Consider the following 17,301-nt stretch of genomic DNA (forward strand, 5'->3'; position numbering starts at 1 on the left):
GCAATTTCAGACACACCCGTTGGTGCATTTAAATCGAGTATACAGCCATACAATCTCCATAGACAAACATTGGCAGTAGAATGGCCTTGCTGAAGAGCTTAGTGGCCTTCAAAGTGACATCGTCATAGGATGCCACCTTTCCAACAAGTGAGTGTGTCAAATTTCTGCCCTGCTAGAGCTCTTTGGTTCAATTGTAGCCGCACACAAGCCTAAGATCACCATGTGCAATGCCAAGCATCAGCTGAAGTAGTGTAAAGCTCACCGCCATTGGACTCTGTGTTCTCTGTCATCTGGCAGTCCGATGGATTAATCTGGCTTTGGCGGATGCCAGGAGAACGCTACTTGCCCCAATGCATAGTGCCAACTGTAAAGTTTGGTGGATGAATAATAGTCTGGGGCTGTTTTTCATGGTTCGGGCTAGGCCCCTTAGTTTCAGTGAAGGGAAATCTTAATGCTACAGCATACTATGACATTCTAGATGATTCTGTGCTTCCAACTTTGGCAACAGTTTGGCTAAGGCTTTTTCCTGTTTAAGCATTACAATGCCCTTGTGTACGAAGCAAGGTTTAGACAAATGGTTTGTCGAGTGGAGCAACTTGACTGGCCTGCACAGGGCCCTGACCTCAAACCCATCGAACACCTTTTGGGATGAATTGGAATGCCGACTGTAAGCCAGGTCTAATCACCCAACATCATGAATGCTCTTGTGGCTGAATGGAAGCAAGTCCCTGCAGCAATGTTCCAACATGTAATGGAAAGCTTTCCCAGAACAATGGAGGCTGTTAGCGCAGCAAAGGGGGATCAACCCCCTATTAATGCCCATGATTTTGGAATGAGCTGTTTGATGGCGCAGGTGTCCACATACTTTTGGTCATGTATATCATGCAAATGATCTTACAATACCCAGAATTAGACTAGGGAAATTAACTAAGTAATACAGGTATTACATTTAAAAGCATTTTATTGTACAGGACAGATTTAGACTGCTGAGAGAAGTCATAATAGCTCCTACCACACTCGTTCTGGTCATGCTCCAGGGGTGGTGAATGAAAAATCATGGGCGCTGCCCCCCCTCCCTTTCCGCATTGAAAAGGTCCGCCTTGAATGTATGTCAGTTTAGAGTAGTGTTTTCAGTTGGCACATTGGGATCGAGTGATTCAGAGCACTACGAGACAGCCAGGCAGACCCTGCTATTTCCACGGTTTTATCAAAAGTCAACGGGTGAGTAACATGGCGCAAAAGGTCAATTATTGGATATAAAGAGCGTGTAGCCACCTAAAAAGGGCTTCCTAGTGTTACATTTGTGTGGCAGTAGCTATAACGTTATCTAGCTTATTTTGTAAGCCAAAGGTTTGGTGAAGTGCGTTCTCAAGCCAGCTAGCTAGCAGCTACAGTATGTGTTAGCTAGCTGGTTGTTGCACTGGTTGTTGGTGGCTGGTTAACTATCTGGTTATGAAACCTAACGTTTTTGTCGATCTCATTAATTTACTGTCTTGCTACTAACGTCCAGTCGTTACTTAACGGACTATAAATAGCTAACAGTAGAACAGCAGAGGTTGGTTGGAAGAGCATGTTTTTGGAGCTTTTCTAGCTAGCTATTGGACTTGAGATGCTAGCTAGGCGACAGTACACCCCTGACATTAGCCATTTCCCCTATAACTAGAACTATCTTGGTTGTGTATTTATCTATAGGGTGATAGGTTATTCCTTTCATGACATTCAGAACACCGAGCAAGTCATATGGGGAGGTGGACTGTCACTGGTTAGTTAGAGCAAGCCATTTGCAGAAGAACAATGATGCCCTTTAATAAGTAACTGCCAAAATAAAGGAAATGATTGAGTAAATGAGGGATACAAAGTATATTGAAAGCAGATGCTTTCACACAGGTGTGGTTCCTGAGTTAATTAAGCAATTAAGATCCCATCATGCTTATGGTCATGTACATAACATTTTATGAAAATGTATGCACTCACTACTGCATTTCGCTCTGGATAAGAGTCTACTAAATTATTTAAATGTATAAATATGCCCAGCTGCCATTTTTTGGGGGCTACCATGGCTAGAAGAGAGCTTAGTGACTTTGAAAGAAGGGTCTCAAAAGGGTTTATAGTGTGTGTGTGTGTGTCATTAACAAATGATGGATTTTCTCGTGGAAGAATGTAATCGCATCTCTCCAATAGAGTTCCAGACACTTGTAAAGTCTATGCCAAGGTGTATTGAAGCTGTTCTGGTGGCCCAATGCCCTATTAATTAAGACACTAAGTTTGTGTTTCCTTTATTTTGGTATTTACATGTAGCTATGGCATTTGATCCCCCAGTAATGTGTCCCTTGGATTGTGTATTCGTGCTGCTAACCAAGAGAAATGGAGATCAAAAAACACAAACAAATGCCAGCAAAGTCGATGCGATTAGTGACAACTGTTTAGGAGTCCAGATGGCCTCTGCTACTTACCCTACAGTAACTCTACAAACAATTGCCCTTGATGAGGTGTACAGACACACAGGGACTGTTATTTTTTTTGTACTTTTAAAATATACCCTTGTTTGCTTGGGTAATGCTATAGTCTTTGGAACTGTTAATGCTCGTGCAACTTGCACTGAATGTGGATATCACGTTCATCTGGCAATCGCTCAGCCCGCTGTTTTTAGGGACCACCCGCTGGAGACGTCTGACTGACACATTGTTTTGTGATTCTACATGTACAATCGGCACTCGGTTCGCAAATTACGTTCAGAGGTGCTAAGTGCTCTCGGCCAGCAAACGCTATTGGTGTGTGGGCTAGAGGTCGACCGATTAATCGGGGCCTATTTCAAGTTTTCATAACAATCATAACAAAAATCTGTATTTTTGGCCGCCGACTTCCAATGTTTTAACTTTTTTATACCTTTTTTTTTAAACTAGGCAAGTCAGTGAAGAACACATTCTTATTAACTAGTCCAACGGTTAACTCTAACCATTGCACTCCACGAGTAGCCTGCCTGTTACGCGAATGCAGTAGAAGCCAAGGTAAATTGCTAGTTGCATTAAACTTATCTTATAAAAAACAATCAATCATAATCACTAGTTATAACTACTAATCCAGTTTAGCAGGCAATATTAACCAGGTGAAATTGTGTAATTTCTCTTGCGTTCATTGCACGGAGAGTCAGGGTATATGCAACAGTTTGGGCTGCCTGGCTCATTGCAAACTAATTTGCCAGAATTTTACGTAATTATGACATAACATTGAAGGTTGTGCAATGTAACAAGAATATTTAGACTTAGGGATGCCACCCATTAGATAAAATACAGAACGGTTACATATTTCACTGAAATAATACATGTTTTGTTTTCGAAAGGATAGTTTCCGGATTCGACCATATTAATGACCAAAGGCTCGTATTTCTGTGTGTTATGTTATAATTAAGTCTGATTTTGATAGAGCAGTCTGACTGAGCAGCAGCAGGCCCATAATCATTCATTCAAACAGCACTTTAGTGCGTTTTGCCAGCAGCTCTTCGCAAGAACAGCGCTGTTTATGACTTCAAGCCTAATGGCTGGTGTAATCAATGTGAAATGGCTAGCTAGTTAGCTGGGTGTGCGCTAATACCGTTTCAAACGTCACTCGCTTTTAGATTTGGAGTAGTTATTCCCCTTGCGCTGCAAGGGCCGCGCAGCGGCTTTTGTGGAGCGATGGGTAACGATGCTTCGAGTGTGGCTGTTGTCGATTGTGTTCCTGGTTCGAGCCCAGGTAGTGGTGAGGAGGGGGACGGAAGCTATACTGTTACACTGGCAATACTATAGTGCCTATAAGAACATCAATAGTCAAAGGTATATGAAATACAAATGGTATAGAGATAAATAGTCCTATAAATACTATATTAACTACAACCTAAAACCTCTTACCTTGGAATATTGAAGTCTCATGTTAAAAGGAACCACCAACTTTCATATGTTCTCATGTTCTAAGCAAGGAACTTAAACGTTAGCTTTTTTACATGGCACACATTTTTACATGGCACACATTTTTACATGTCACCTATTGCATATTGGCACATATTACTTTCTTCTCCAACACTTTGTTTTTGCATTATTTAAACCAAATTGAACATGTTTCATTATTTATTTGAGGCTAAATTGATTTTATTGATGTATTATATTAACTTAAAATAAGTGTTAATTCAGTATTGTTGTAATGGTCATTATTACAAATAAATAAAAATAGTTAGATTAATCGGTATCGGCTTTTTTGGTCCTCCAATAATCGGTATTGGGGTTGAAAAATCATAATCGGTCGACCTCTAGTCTGGGCCCTTACTTACGCTCTACCCAGAACAGGTGGGAGTTGTTGGCAATGGCAAGCGATGATGCCCCCTCCCTCCTCTGCTACAGAAACGCGCAAAACCTTCTACTGTACTTGCTCTGAATTTTCCAGGTTTCTGATTTTGTGTGTTAGTCGTTGCAGTTCTCTGGTGTAGGAAATCTGAGTGGGGATTTGGACTGGGTCCAAATCCCACTCCAAATCTGCTGCTGCTACAACATATGTCCACTAATCCTTCAGTATGTGTAATGTTTGTTTATTTTATAAACCTGGCCTCTCTTTACTCTGCCCATCCTTTCACCTGCACCCTGGCCATGTAGAAGCTGTTGTATGGTCTCTTTCCATTCCATTGGCTGCCCTTATTACCTCCTCCATCCTTGACTCTATTTCTGTTGCTGTCATTGGGGAGGTCTTTGCCAAGCTCTGCTCTGAGCTGGTGGGGTGGGGGAAGAAGGCAGGACTACTGTATGTAAACAATAGTGAAAATGTTATCCTCTGGTCCAGATTACATAATGTTGTTCATGCGGTTTATTCGTTTAAATTTTTTTCTGTTAACTGCTGGGGCTGGTTGATAGCTGTAATTTTAAGAATTGTGATTAAAGGCTGATCTTGTACCCTTCAGAAATTGACCCTACAGGGCGCAGCACAGTGTTATAATGTCGCTTTTCGTCACAAAAGGGCCGGCAATTCAACTTTTTTTTAACCTGGAAAATGAGAGCTGATTTGATTATTCCTTGAGAAGACTGGTCAAGGGAAAGACCTAGTCAGTTGTACAACTGAATGCCTTCAACTGAAATGTCTCTTCCACATTTTAATCTGGATCAGAGAGGTGCAGGTGGCTGCCTTAATCCACATCCACATCTTCGGCGCCCGGGGAACAGTGCCTTGCTCAGGGGCAGAACTACAGATTTTGACCTTGTCAGCTAGGGGATTCGATCCATCAACCTTCCGGTTATTGGCCCAACGCTCTAACCACTAGGATACCTTCCGGGGCAGTATTGAGTGAGGTTTGCGACAAAGTCCCGCCCCTGTGTCTACATCTTTTTCAATATCCCTTCTGGTATAAACACGCAATCAATGTAGGTCGTGCTACTACTTACTATTCTACTTGCAAGCTTCCTTTTTTGTGATTTTAGTTTGAGATTTGCTACGCGCAATTATGTCTGTCCAGTTTCAAGGAGCGTCTGTGCAAGCTGCTGAGACAATACGAGCTCCAATACCACCCTTTGATGCGGTTGTATTCAGACAAGCACGCAAAAGACAACCACTGGACGGAGATATCACAATTTGAATACTGATATCAAAGAAACATGGAGAAAGATTTGGGACCAGTCATTCGCAATCTGAAAAGGGTGTAAGAGACGTGGAGTAGGGCTGCCGACGGTGTGAGTCCTGCTGATTGTCCGACAACTGGATTGGCTTTGTGTTTCCTTGAAACCTCATCAGACACCCATATGCCAGATACGTTATGTACTCTTGTCATGCAGCTGAGTACTTTTGTACTCAGACCTAGTTAGAACATGTTGGCTCTTTTCTGTGTGGGAGAAATTATGAGTGGGAAATATTTAGTGCCTGTGTTATCAACATGATTAGCAGGGCTAGTTCAAACATTTGAAAACAGACAATGGAGTGTGTGCATGTATTAATTAGTTTGAGATGTTTATGGACTCCGTTCCTTTGATTAATAATTTTAACTCTAAGGAGCCCATGGCGATGTTTAAAAGTTATTGCGACGTATTCTAATATATTCACCATCTGCTTTGAGGTGTGTGGTGCTTTTTGCAGCTCATCTAGGGTGGTTCATTGCCCCTTGGTTCATCATCTCCCCGGCCTGGTTCATCTCAATCAACCTCTGACCCAGCTCCAGTGGCCGGAAGAGGAAGACAGCTGAGGATCCTTTGGACACTGACGTTATGCAGCGGGTGGAAGAGTTACAGAAACAACAGCAGCAGTGTCCAGCAAAGGCAGTCTATGATGTCATGGTACCATGGCTGGTGTCTACTCCTCCTGATCAATGTCTCCCATTTGTCAGGGACATTGTTTTCCTTTTTTGGGATTTCTTCTTGTGATAGACATTTGTAGACCTTTTTAGATAGTTATATTTACAATCTGGTTATTTGTACTAAAACTACTACTGTTCTGAATCAGTCACTCTGTAAATGTGTACTGCTTTGTACATGAGCTAGATGAGGCTAATGTCTTTGGGTTCTGTCCTTATTGTCTGAAGCTGGATACTCATTCTCTCCCACAGGAAGGTCTCCATTGAAAGGCCACTACACATGAAAATGTACAACCTTGTGTTATGTTGATTGGTAAATGTCTTTAGGGTCTAGCCTTATTGTCTACAGCTGGACAACCATTTTCACCCATGTACCATAGCAGGATGCATATAATTGTCTATGTTGGTATACTATGTGACAGAGATGTTCCTTTGATAATATTCATGGTAACCGTTGGGCTATATATGAAGATGTACAGTGCCTTAAAGTATTCAGACCCCTTGACTTTTTCCACATTTTGTTACATTACAGCCTTATTCAAAAATGGATAAAACATTTTTTTTTAAATCCTCAGCAATCTAATGTCAAAGCGAAAACAGGTTTTTATAAATTTTTGCAAATGTGTTATGTAAATAAGGTATTTTGTTTTTAATGGAAGTATTCAGACCCTTTGCTATGAGTTTTGAAATTGAGCTCCGGTGCATCCTGTTTCTGTTGATCATCTTTGAGATGTTTCTAACAACTTGATTGGAGTCCACCTGTGGTAAATTGAATGGACATGATTTGGAAAGGCGCACACCTATCTACAGTGCCTTGCGAAAGTATTCGGCCCCCTTGAACTTTGCGACCTTTTGTCACATTTCAGGCTTCAAACATAAAGATATAAAACTGTATTTTTTTGTGAAGAATATACAACAAGTGGGACACAATCATGAAGTGGAACGACATTTATTGGATATTTCAAACTTTTTTAACAAATCCAAAACTGAAAAATTGGGCGTGCAAAATTATTCAGCCCCCTTAAGTTAATACTTTGTAGCGCCACCTTTTGCTGCGATTACAGCTGTAAGTCGCTTGGGGTATGTCTATCAGTTTTGCACATCGAGAGACTGACATTTTTTCCCATTCCTCCTTGCAAAACAGCTCGAGCTCAGTGAGGTTGGATGGAGAGCATTTGTGAACAGCAGTTTTCAGTTCTTTCCACAGATTCTCGATTGGATTCAGGTCTGGACTTTGACTTGGCCATTCTAACACTGGATATGTTTATTTTTGAACCATTCCATTGTAGATTTTGCTTTATGTTTTGGATCATTGTCTTGTTGGAAGACAAATCTCCGTCCCAGTCTCAGGTCTTTTGCAGACTCCATCAGGTTTTCTTCCAGAATGGTCCATGATTTTGGCTCCATCCATCTTCCCATCAATTTTAACCATCTTCCCTGTCCCTGCTGAAGAAAAGCAGGCCCAAACCATGATGCTGCCACCACCATGTTTGACAGTGGGGATGGTGTGTTCAGCTGTGTTGCTTTTACGCCAAACATAACGTTTTGCATTGTTGCCAAAAAGTTCAATTTTGGTTTCATCTGACCAGAGCACCTTCTTCCACATGTTTGGTGTGTCTCCCAGGTGGCTTGTGGCAAACTTTAAACAACACTTTTTATGGATATCTTTAAGAAATGGCTTTCTTCTTGCCACTTCCATAAAGGCCAGATTTGTGCAATATACGACTGATTGTTGTCCTATGGACAGAGTCTCCCACCTCAGCTGTAGATCTCTGCAGTTCATCCAGAGTGATCATGGGCCTCTTGGCTGCATCTCTGATCAGTCTTCTCCTTGTATGAGCTGAAAGTTTAGAGGGACGGCCAGGTCTTGGTAGATTTGCAGTGGTCTGATACTCCTTCCATTTCAATATTATCGCTTGCACAGTGCTCCTTGGGATGTTTAAAGCTTGGGAAATCTTTTTGTATCCAAATCCGGCTTTAAACTTCTTCACAACAGTATCTCGGACCTGCCTGGTGTGTTCCTTGTTCTTCATGATGCTCTCTGCGCTTTTAACGGACCTCTGAGACTATCACAGTGCAGGTGCATTTATACGGAGACTTGATTACACACAGGTGGATTGTATTTATCATCATTAGTCATTTAGGTCAACATTGGATCATTCAGAGATCCTCACTGAACTTCTGGAGAGAGTTTGCTGCACTGAAAGTAAAGGGGCTGAATAATTTTGCACGCCCAATTTTTCAGTTTTTGATTTGTTAAAAAAGTTTGAAATATCCACTAAATGTCGTTCCACTTCATGATTGTGTCCCACTTGTTGTTGATTCTTCACAAAAAAATACAGTTTTATATCTTTATGTTTGAAGCCTGAAATGTGGCAAAAGGTCGCAAAGTTCAAGGGGGCCGAATACTTTCGCAAGGCACTGTATCTAAGGTCCCAAGCAAAAAACAAGACACGAGGCACTGCTGCGCTGCTGCGCTGCTGCGCCTTCTTCACGACGCTGTCTGTGTGGGTGGACCAATTCAGTTTGCCCATGATGTGTACGCCGAGGAACTTAAAACTTACTACCCTCTCCACTACTGTCCCATCGATGTGGATAGGGGGGTGCTCCCTCTGCTGTTTCCTGAAGTCCACAATCATCTCCTTTGTTTTGTTGACATTGAGTGTGAGGTTATTTTCCTGACACCACACTCCGAGGGCCCTCACCTCCTGTCTGTAGGCCGTCTCGTCGTTGTTGGTAATCAAGCCTACCACTGTTGTGTCGTCCGCAAACTTGATGATTGAGTTGGAGACGTGCATGGCCACCCAGTCGTGGGTGAACAGGGAGTACAGGAGAGGGCTCAGAACGCACCCTTGTGGGTCCCCAGTGTTGAGGATCAGCGGGGTGGAGATGTTGTTACCTACCCTCACCACCTGGGGGCGGCCAGTCAGGAAGTACAGTTGCACAGGGCAGGGTCGAGACCCAGGGTCTCGAGCTTGATGACGAGTTTGGAGGATACTATGGTGTTAAATGCTGAGCTGTAGTCGATGAACAGCATTCTCACATAGATATTCCTCTTGTCCAGATGGGTTAGGGCAGTGTGGTTGAGATTGCATCGTCTGTGGACCTATTTGGGCGGTAAGCAAATTGGAATTGGTCTAGGGTGTCAGGTAGGGTGGAGGTGATATGGTCCTTGACTAGTCTATCAAAGCACTTCATGATGACGGAAGTGAGTGCTACGGGGCGGTAGTCGTTTAGCTCAGTTACCTTAGCTTTCTTGGGAACAGGGACAATGGTGGCCCTCTTGAAGCATATGGGAACAGCAGACTGGGATAAGGATTGATTGAATATGTCCGTAAACACACCAGCCAGCTGGTCTGCGCATGCTCCGAGGACGCGGTTGGGGATGCCGTCTGGGCCTGCAGCCTTGCGAGGGTTAACACGTTTAAATGTTTTACTCACGTTGGCTGCAGTGAAGGAGAGTCCGCAGGTTTTAGTTGCGGGCCGTGTCAGTGGCACTGTATTGTCCTCAAAGCGGGCAAAAAAGTTATTTAGTTTGCCTGGGAGCAAGACATCCTGGTCCGAGACGGGGCTGGTTTTCTTTTTGTAATCCGTGATTGACTGTAGACCCTGCCACAAACCTCTTGTGTCTGAGCCGTTGAATTGTGACTCTACTTTGTCTCTATACTGACGCTTAGCTTGTTTGATTGCCTTGCGGAGGGAATAGCTACGCTGTTTGTATTCGGTCATGTTTCCGGTCACCTTTCCCTGGTTAAAAGCAGTGGTTCGCGCTTTCAGTTTCACGCAAATGCTGCCATCAATTCACAGTTTCTGGTTTGGGAATGTTTTAATCGTTGCTATGGGAACGACAGGTGGGTAGCTAGCTAGCTAGCTAGCTAGTTAACATTTGGAAACAAAAAGGCATAACCACCGGATCCGGAAGTTTGAATGTCGTCACTAGCTGCAGAGTGCCTTCTTGCTTGGTAAGCTAGTCTGGTTCCCCAATGGCCCCCTAATGGATACACTAGACAAGGTGGACTTCCTCTGGGTGGAACGCAACGACGATGTGGACAAAAGTGCCCATGCGAGTCGTTCGACTGAGGAAAGCTTGTAGCAACCTTAAGCCTACAGTAATGGCAGCATCAACCTCAATATTACACTTTGACCTTGTGGAATTGTTTGATACACAATGGAGGTTGACAATCATCTCCCCAGGAGTCCTGTGTTGTCCTGAGCTCCAGCTGTTGGGCCTTGGGAAAGGACGCTGCTTGTGGAGAGGTAGCCCAGCCTGTCACATCGGTAGCCTGATATTCTCGCTCTATTTTGCCAACTGAGAATCTCCTCTTCCCCTTTAGGGTAACTCCCCAGTGTCAGAGATTGTCATACAATCAGACGTATCAAATTGCCCCCCAGCAGCCTGCTAAGGATATAAAGCCACAGGAAGCGGATCTACCAGTAACGGCACTGCACACAGGTGCCAGGTATGGAGCTGTGCTGTGGCACTTACCAATTAGGCTACCCAAACAAGACTGTTTTGCGCAGTGTTTGTCTTACAGAATAAAGGAAACACTGGCTACTTCCTGACAGTAGCTGAAGAGCTAAAAATAAATCCACATGTAATCTACACTGAGCACAGTAATTTGATTTCTATAGTTAGATTTTTTTCCTAACCAAATGGCAAACTTGTCAGTTTTGCACTGGAGAAAAAGGTCCCTGGGCTTGTGTATCAGTAAGCCCAGTTAGAGAGCGACGGGGTGGGGAATTCAAAGCAACGCAAAGGTTGCTAACATTTACACATTACCCTGCGACTCATAATGACTATTGTTTTGCTTGGCGTTTCACAATGCCTTGTACCTCCCCTGTGGCCTAACCTGGCTGCTTGGAGTCAGTGCCCTAGCTAGGCTAGTCTACCTCTCCCTTAATGGCAGGAATGAACTATTATCCTAACAAATCCAGTGTCTCTATTTTGCCAACCTTTCCACTCTTTTGAAGTAGATATCCAAGTTTCTTCAAAATCCACTGACACTCATAGTGTGGAGGGTTTGATTGAACAGATATAACTGGAACCCTGATCTGCACTGTTGTGTCTTGAATAACAACCTTAGATATTATTGTAGATGATTCGCTTTGCAGTGCTTAGCCTGCCACCCGTATGCTACTTGCATCCTGGCACTCATACAGACATGCCCCCTCATTATTTGTATCTTTTATTTAACTAAGCAAGTCAGTTAAGAACAAATTCTTATTTACAATGATTGCCAAACCTGGACGATGCTGGGCCAATTGTGTGCCGCCCTATGGGACTCCCAATCACGGCTGGTTGAGTTACAGCCTGGATTCGAACCAGGGTGTCTGTAGTGACGCCTCTAGAACCGAGATGCATTGCCTTAGACCACTGCGCCACTCGGGAGCTGACTATTATTTTCCCCGCTAGCAGTAGCATACACAGGTGCTTGGCAGTTCTCCACAGGTGGGTCCTGCCCTGCTCTGAGAACATGACCCGGGCTGTCACCAGGGAGCCGGAGGCAAAGGGAAACCTGAGCTCGACCTTGAGCTTAACTCTCTTGGCTGCTGCTTGGCCAGCACATCTGACCCAGGGGAGAGGGGCACCATTTGAAGGGGCTGCACTGGAATAAAGAAGCCCTGCTGTTGAGTGTGACTTGTGTGTTAAAGGGATGAAGCTGGTGAGCTTGCTGGAGTGAAGCGCTACTCTGGCCTGCACTTCTGCTGAGGGGCTGTTAAATATTGTATGGAATACTGATAGTGTGGCTTCAAGTTATTTAAAAAAAAATCTCTAGCCAAAATCCAGCCCTTCTACTGAATTTTATTTTGATCTTGCTGTATCTGTGGAATGACAGTTCTTCTTTTGAAATGAACTCCATGACAAAGTGGTTGAATAGTCTCTTTCCCCTCATGCGACGCTAATGGTAACCACCCACACACACAGACTTTTATAAGTTAGCCTGGAGAGCCTCTGTCTTCGTCATCTCCCCCCTGGCCTCCATACATCTTTAATAAAGTAACGTGGCACTGGCCTTCAGCCCATACACTGGGTCCATTTACTTAAGCAGCTATGGTTGACAGACGGAACACCTCAACACTAACGGCAGTCGTCGAGCTATTTCACACACTGGTTTGTTTATAGTCTGTGTATATGCCCAATGTTTCTCTTCAAGCCAAGAAGGACCTGTCACATGTATGTTAGGACAAAATCTGATGTCTGTGAAATGAGTTTTGACAGTCTGTAAGGTCTCATTATTTTCTAGGCTAAAATGTGGCCAAAGCAGGTTTTGACATGAAGGGAGAAGCATTCGACTGTTAAACAGGGTGTGAATGAATGACTCAGTGGTGTCATAATTCTAATGGAGATACAGTGAGAGGAAAAAAGTATTTGATCCCCTGCTGATTTTGTACGTTTGTCCACTGACAAAAATGATCAGTCTATAATTTTAATGGTAGGTTTATTTTAACAGTGAGACAGAATAACAACAAAAAAATCCTGAAAAATGCATGTCAAAAATGTTATAAATTGATTTGCATTTTAATGAGGGAAATAAGTATTTGACCCCCTCTCAATCAGAAAGATGTCTGGCTCCCAGGTGTCTTTTATACAGGTAACGAGCTGAGATTAGGAGCACACTCTTCAAGGGAGTGCTCCTAATCTCAGTTTGTTACCTGTATAAAAGACACCTGTCCACAGAAGCAATCAATCAGATTCCAAACTCTCCACCATGGCCAAGACCAAAGAGCTCTCCAAGGATGTCAGGGACAAGATTGTAGACCTATACAAAGCTGGAATGGGCTACAAGACCATTGCCAAGCAGCTTGGTGAGAAGGTGACAACGATTGGTGTGATTATTCGCAAATGGAAGAAACATAGAAGAACTGTCAATCTCCCTCGGCCTGGGGCTCCATGCAAGATCTCACCTCGTGGAATTGCAGTGATCATGAGAACGGTGAGGAATCAGCCCAGAACTACACGGGAGAATTTTGTCAATGATCTCAAGGCAGCTGGGACCATAGTCACCAAGAAAACAATTGGTAACACACTACGCCCTGAAGGACTGAAATCCTGCAGCGCCCGCAAGGTCCCCCTGCTCAAGAAAGCACATATAGATGCCCGTCTGAAGTTTGCCGATGAACATCTGAATGATTCAGAGAACAACTGGGTGAAAGTGTTGTGGTCAGATGAGCCCAAAATGGAGCTCTTTGGCATCAACTCAACTCGCCGTGTTTGGAGGAGGAGGAATGCTGCCTATGACCCCCAAGAACACCATCCCCACCGTCAAACATGGAGGTGGTAACATTATGCTTTGGGGGTGTTTTTCTGTTAAGGGGACAGGACAACTTCACCGCATCAAAGGGACGATGGACGGGGCCATGTACCGTCAAATCTTGGGTGAGAACCTCCTTCCCTCAGCCAGGGCATTGAAAATGGGTCGTGGATGTGTATTCCAGCATGACAATGACCCAAAACACACGGCCAAGGCAACAAAGGAGTGGCTCAAAAAGAAGCACATTAAGGTCCTGGAGTGGCTTAGCCAGTCTCCAGACCTTATCCCATAGAAAATGTGTGGAAGGAGCTGAAGGTTTGAGTTGCCAAACATCAGCCTCGAAACCTTAATGACTTGGAGAAGATCTACAAAGAGGAGTGGGACAAAATCCCTCCTGAGATGTGTGCAAACCTGGTGGCCAACTACAAGAAACGTCTGACCTCTGTGATTGCCAACAAGGGTTTTGCCACCAAGTACTAAGTCTCATGTTTTGCAGAGGGGTCAAATACTTATATCCCTCCTTAAAATGCAAATCATTTTATAACATTTTTGACATGCGTTTTTCTGGATTTTTTTGTTATAGACTGATCATTTCTTTGTCAGTAGGCAAACGTACAAAATCAGCAGGGGATCATACTTTTTCCCCTCACTGTATATAGTCACTTTAGTCAGTGAAATACAGGGCACGGTTAAAAGAGTAGGCAGGTCAGACTAATAAGCTTTTCAAAAGTGACAGAATTAACACTTCTACCTATGCACTTTTGGGGTTTGTAGCAATACATTTTTGTAAAAAAAAAGTGTAAAATATATATTTACCTCCTAAAATAATGTCAAAGGGGCAACCATGAATGTTTTGGAAATCATTTTGTTTTCTGAGCATTATTTAAAGAAAATAATAGTAAAAAAAAAGTGTAATGAAAACACACACACACGAGTATGTGGACACCCCTTCAAATGAGTGGATTTGGCTGTTTCAGCCACATCCATTGCTGACAGGTGTATTAAGTCGAGCACACAGCCATGTAATCTCCATAGACAAACATCAATATGGCTAGAATGGCCATACTGAAGAGCTCTGTGACTTTCAATGTAGCACCGTCATAGGATGCCACCTTTCCAACAAGTCAGTTCATCAAATTTCTGCCCTGCTGGAGCTGCCTGGGTTAACTAAGTGCTGGTATTGTGAAGTGGAAACATCAAGGCGCAACAATGGCTCACCCGTGAAGTGGTAGGCCACACAAGCTCACAGAACGTGAGGGCTGCAGCGCGTAAAAGTTGTCTGTCCTCGGTTGCAACACTCGCTACCGAGTTCCAAACTGCCTCTGGAAGCAATGTCGGCACAAGAACTGTACTTGCCGAGCAGCTGCACAAGCCGAAGATCACCATTCGCAATACTAAGTGTCGGCTGGAGTAGTGTAAAGCGCGTCGCCATTGGACTCTGGAGCAGTGGAAATGCTTTCTGTTGAGTGATGAAACACACATTACCATCTGGCAGTCCAATTAACAAATCTGGGTTTAACTGCCCCAATGCAAAACGGTGAAGTTTGGTGGAGGAGGAATAATGGTCTGGGGCTGTTTTTCATGGTTCGGGCAAGGCCTCTTAGTTCCAGTGAAGGGAAATCTTAATGCTACAGGATATGTTGACATTCTAGACAATTCTGTGCTTCCAACTATGTGGCAACAGTTTTGGGGAAGGCCTTTTCCTGTTTCAGCATGACCATGCCCCTGTGCTCAAAGTGAGGTCCATACAGAAATGGTTTATTGAGATCCGTGTGGAAGAACTTGACTGGCCTTTGGGATGAATTGGAACACCGACTGCGAGCCAGGCGTAATCATCCAACATCAGTGCCTGACCTCACTAATGCTCTTGTGGCTGAATGGATGCAAGTCCCCACAGCAATTTCCAGCATCTAGTGGAAAGCCTTCCCAGAATAGTGCAGGCTGTTATAGCAGCAAAGGTGGGACCAACTCCATATTTATGCCTGCGATTTTGGATGAGATGTTCGACGAGCAGGTGTCCACATACTTTTAGTAATGTAGTGTATATACAATGTGTACAAAATATTAAGAACATCTTCCTAATATTGAGTTGCACCTCCCCCTTTGCCATCAGAACACCCTCAATTCGTCAGGGCATGGACTCTACAAGGCGTCAAGTGTTCCACAGGGATGCTGGTCCATGTTGATGCCAATGATTCCCACACTTACCAAGTTGGCTGGACCATTTATTGATGCACACAGGAAACTGTTTGGTGAAAAACCCAGTAGCGTTGCAGTTCTTGGCACAAACCGGTGCGCCTGCCACTAACTACCATACCCCTTTCAATGGCAGTTAAATCTTTTGTCTTGCGCATTCACCCTCTGAATGGCGCACACACACAATCCATGTCTCAAGGCTTAAAAATCCTTATTTAACCTGTCTCCTCCCCTTCATCTACACTGATTTTTGAAGTGGTTTTAGCAAGTGACAAGGGTGTTCATAATGTTTTGTACACTGTGTACATGGTCTCAAATTTCCAGGTCCAGTATAATTAATATATCATTTTTCACTGGATGACCCCTTGTCAACTAAAACCTCTGTTACGGAAATAAAAACCATTAAATTAATTTTGTTAAATGAAATTTCTCTTAGTCTGAGTTTCTCTCTGCATTTGAGGCAATACAATAATTAGATTTTTTAAAACACTGGTTGTACTGAATGATCATGGCTGGTTGCGACTAATGCCTATTCTGTTACTTGGGTAAGATGGTGTCATTTCTTTAGGGACACCCCCTCGCTGCTCTTTCATACTCAAACACTGTATAGAGGGGTAGTATGGTGACGTTTAACAATGATCCCTTTTTAATACCTAATAAAATATAAGGAAAAGTACAGTACTGTAGAGCACACTAGTAGAGTACTCTCCTGTATTGTACTGCACTATTTTTCTACTTTTCTGTACTGTGCTGTCCAAACTTGTAAAACAAATATAGAAGTCTACGATTGGTTCAGATTTCGTCCGGATCAACAATTTTGGTCTTATTTGGGGGTGGGGCAAATTACAATAATTGCCAGTGGGTAGCATAATACCCCAAAATTCAAAGGAAGATGCTGCATTTTTCTACCTTTATGTACCTATTCAGGATACATCAGCATGAAGAGGATGACATTCATAATTATGCATTTTTGTGTGTTACAGATTAGGGACCCATGCCATCATCTCGTTACCATCATTCTGTTACCTGGTGTTAATCCACTTCATTTACTGTAGGTCTGTCAAAGGTTAAATAAAATACTGTAGTTCAATTTTCAAAATAGATGTCTTCAAACTCAAGGTATCATAGCTGACACCCCATTCTTTCTGCAGATCTTTTGAATTTTGATTCAGAGTAAATATTTGAGTTTTCAGGACCTGATGGAGAATTTACCGTCATTCTACCAACCTTTGCATCTGCACTGTTCTTCGAGTAAATTATGTTTTGTCTAATTTTCAAGTGTAAATGTTTTAAATGAGTCCTTGTGCATATAGTTGTATGGCTTTAACTTTGCAATCAATGGTGTTTGTTTGGCATACATTTGAAAGTGTTTCAGGGAGTCTGACATCGTGGCGTTAGAGGACTGATTTCCCTCTGGTGACGTGATGCCTGTTGCACCAGATGATAATCGGGAGTCATTTTTCCGGACAAAAGTAGTTGAAGTATTTAAAACCTTTCTGCATAAAATGTCTTACCCATATAACAGTATAGTGGAATAGACCCTGACAATAT

The 17,301-nt window shown here is 43.2% G+C and overlaps 1 protein-coding gene across 8 annotated transcripts in view; it reads left to right on the forward strand.

The window, feature by feature from the left end:
- Nucleotides 1–1,115: 1,115 nt before the first annotated feature.
- LOC139416509 (protein NDRG3-like) overlaps nt 1,116–17,301 on the forward strand; it is a 77,418-nt gene continuing 61,232 nt past the window's right edge. For 6 of the 8 annotated variants that reach the window (XM_071165195.1, XM_071165197.1, XM_071165201.1 and 3 more), the window contains exon 1: nt 1,138–1,220. The gene's annotated coding sequence lies outside the window, so the exon portion shown is untranslated. Of the gene's footprint in view, nt 1,222–17,301 lie in introns of all 8 variants that reach the window. The other 2 variants (XM_071165204.1, XM_071165196.1) reach the window with 2 other exon arrangements.

Source organism: Oncorhynchus clarkii, chromosome 9 (assembly GCF_045791955.1).
Source record: "Oncorhynchus clarkii lewisi isolate Uvic-CL-2024 chromosome 9, UVic_Ocla_1.0, whole genome shotgun sequence".
Classification (NCBI taxonomy): Eukaryota; Metazoa; Chordata; class Actinopteri; order Salmoniformes; family Salmonidae; genus Oncorhynchus; species Oncorhynchus clarkii.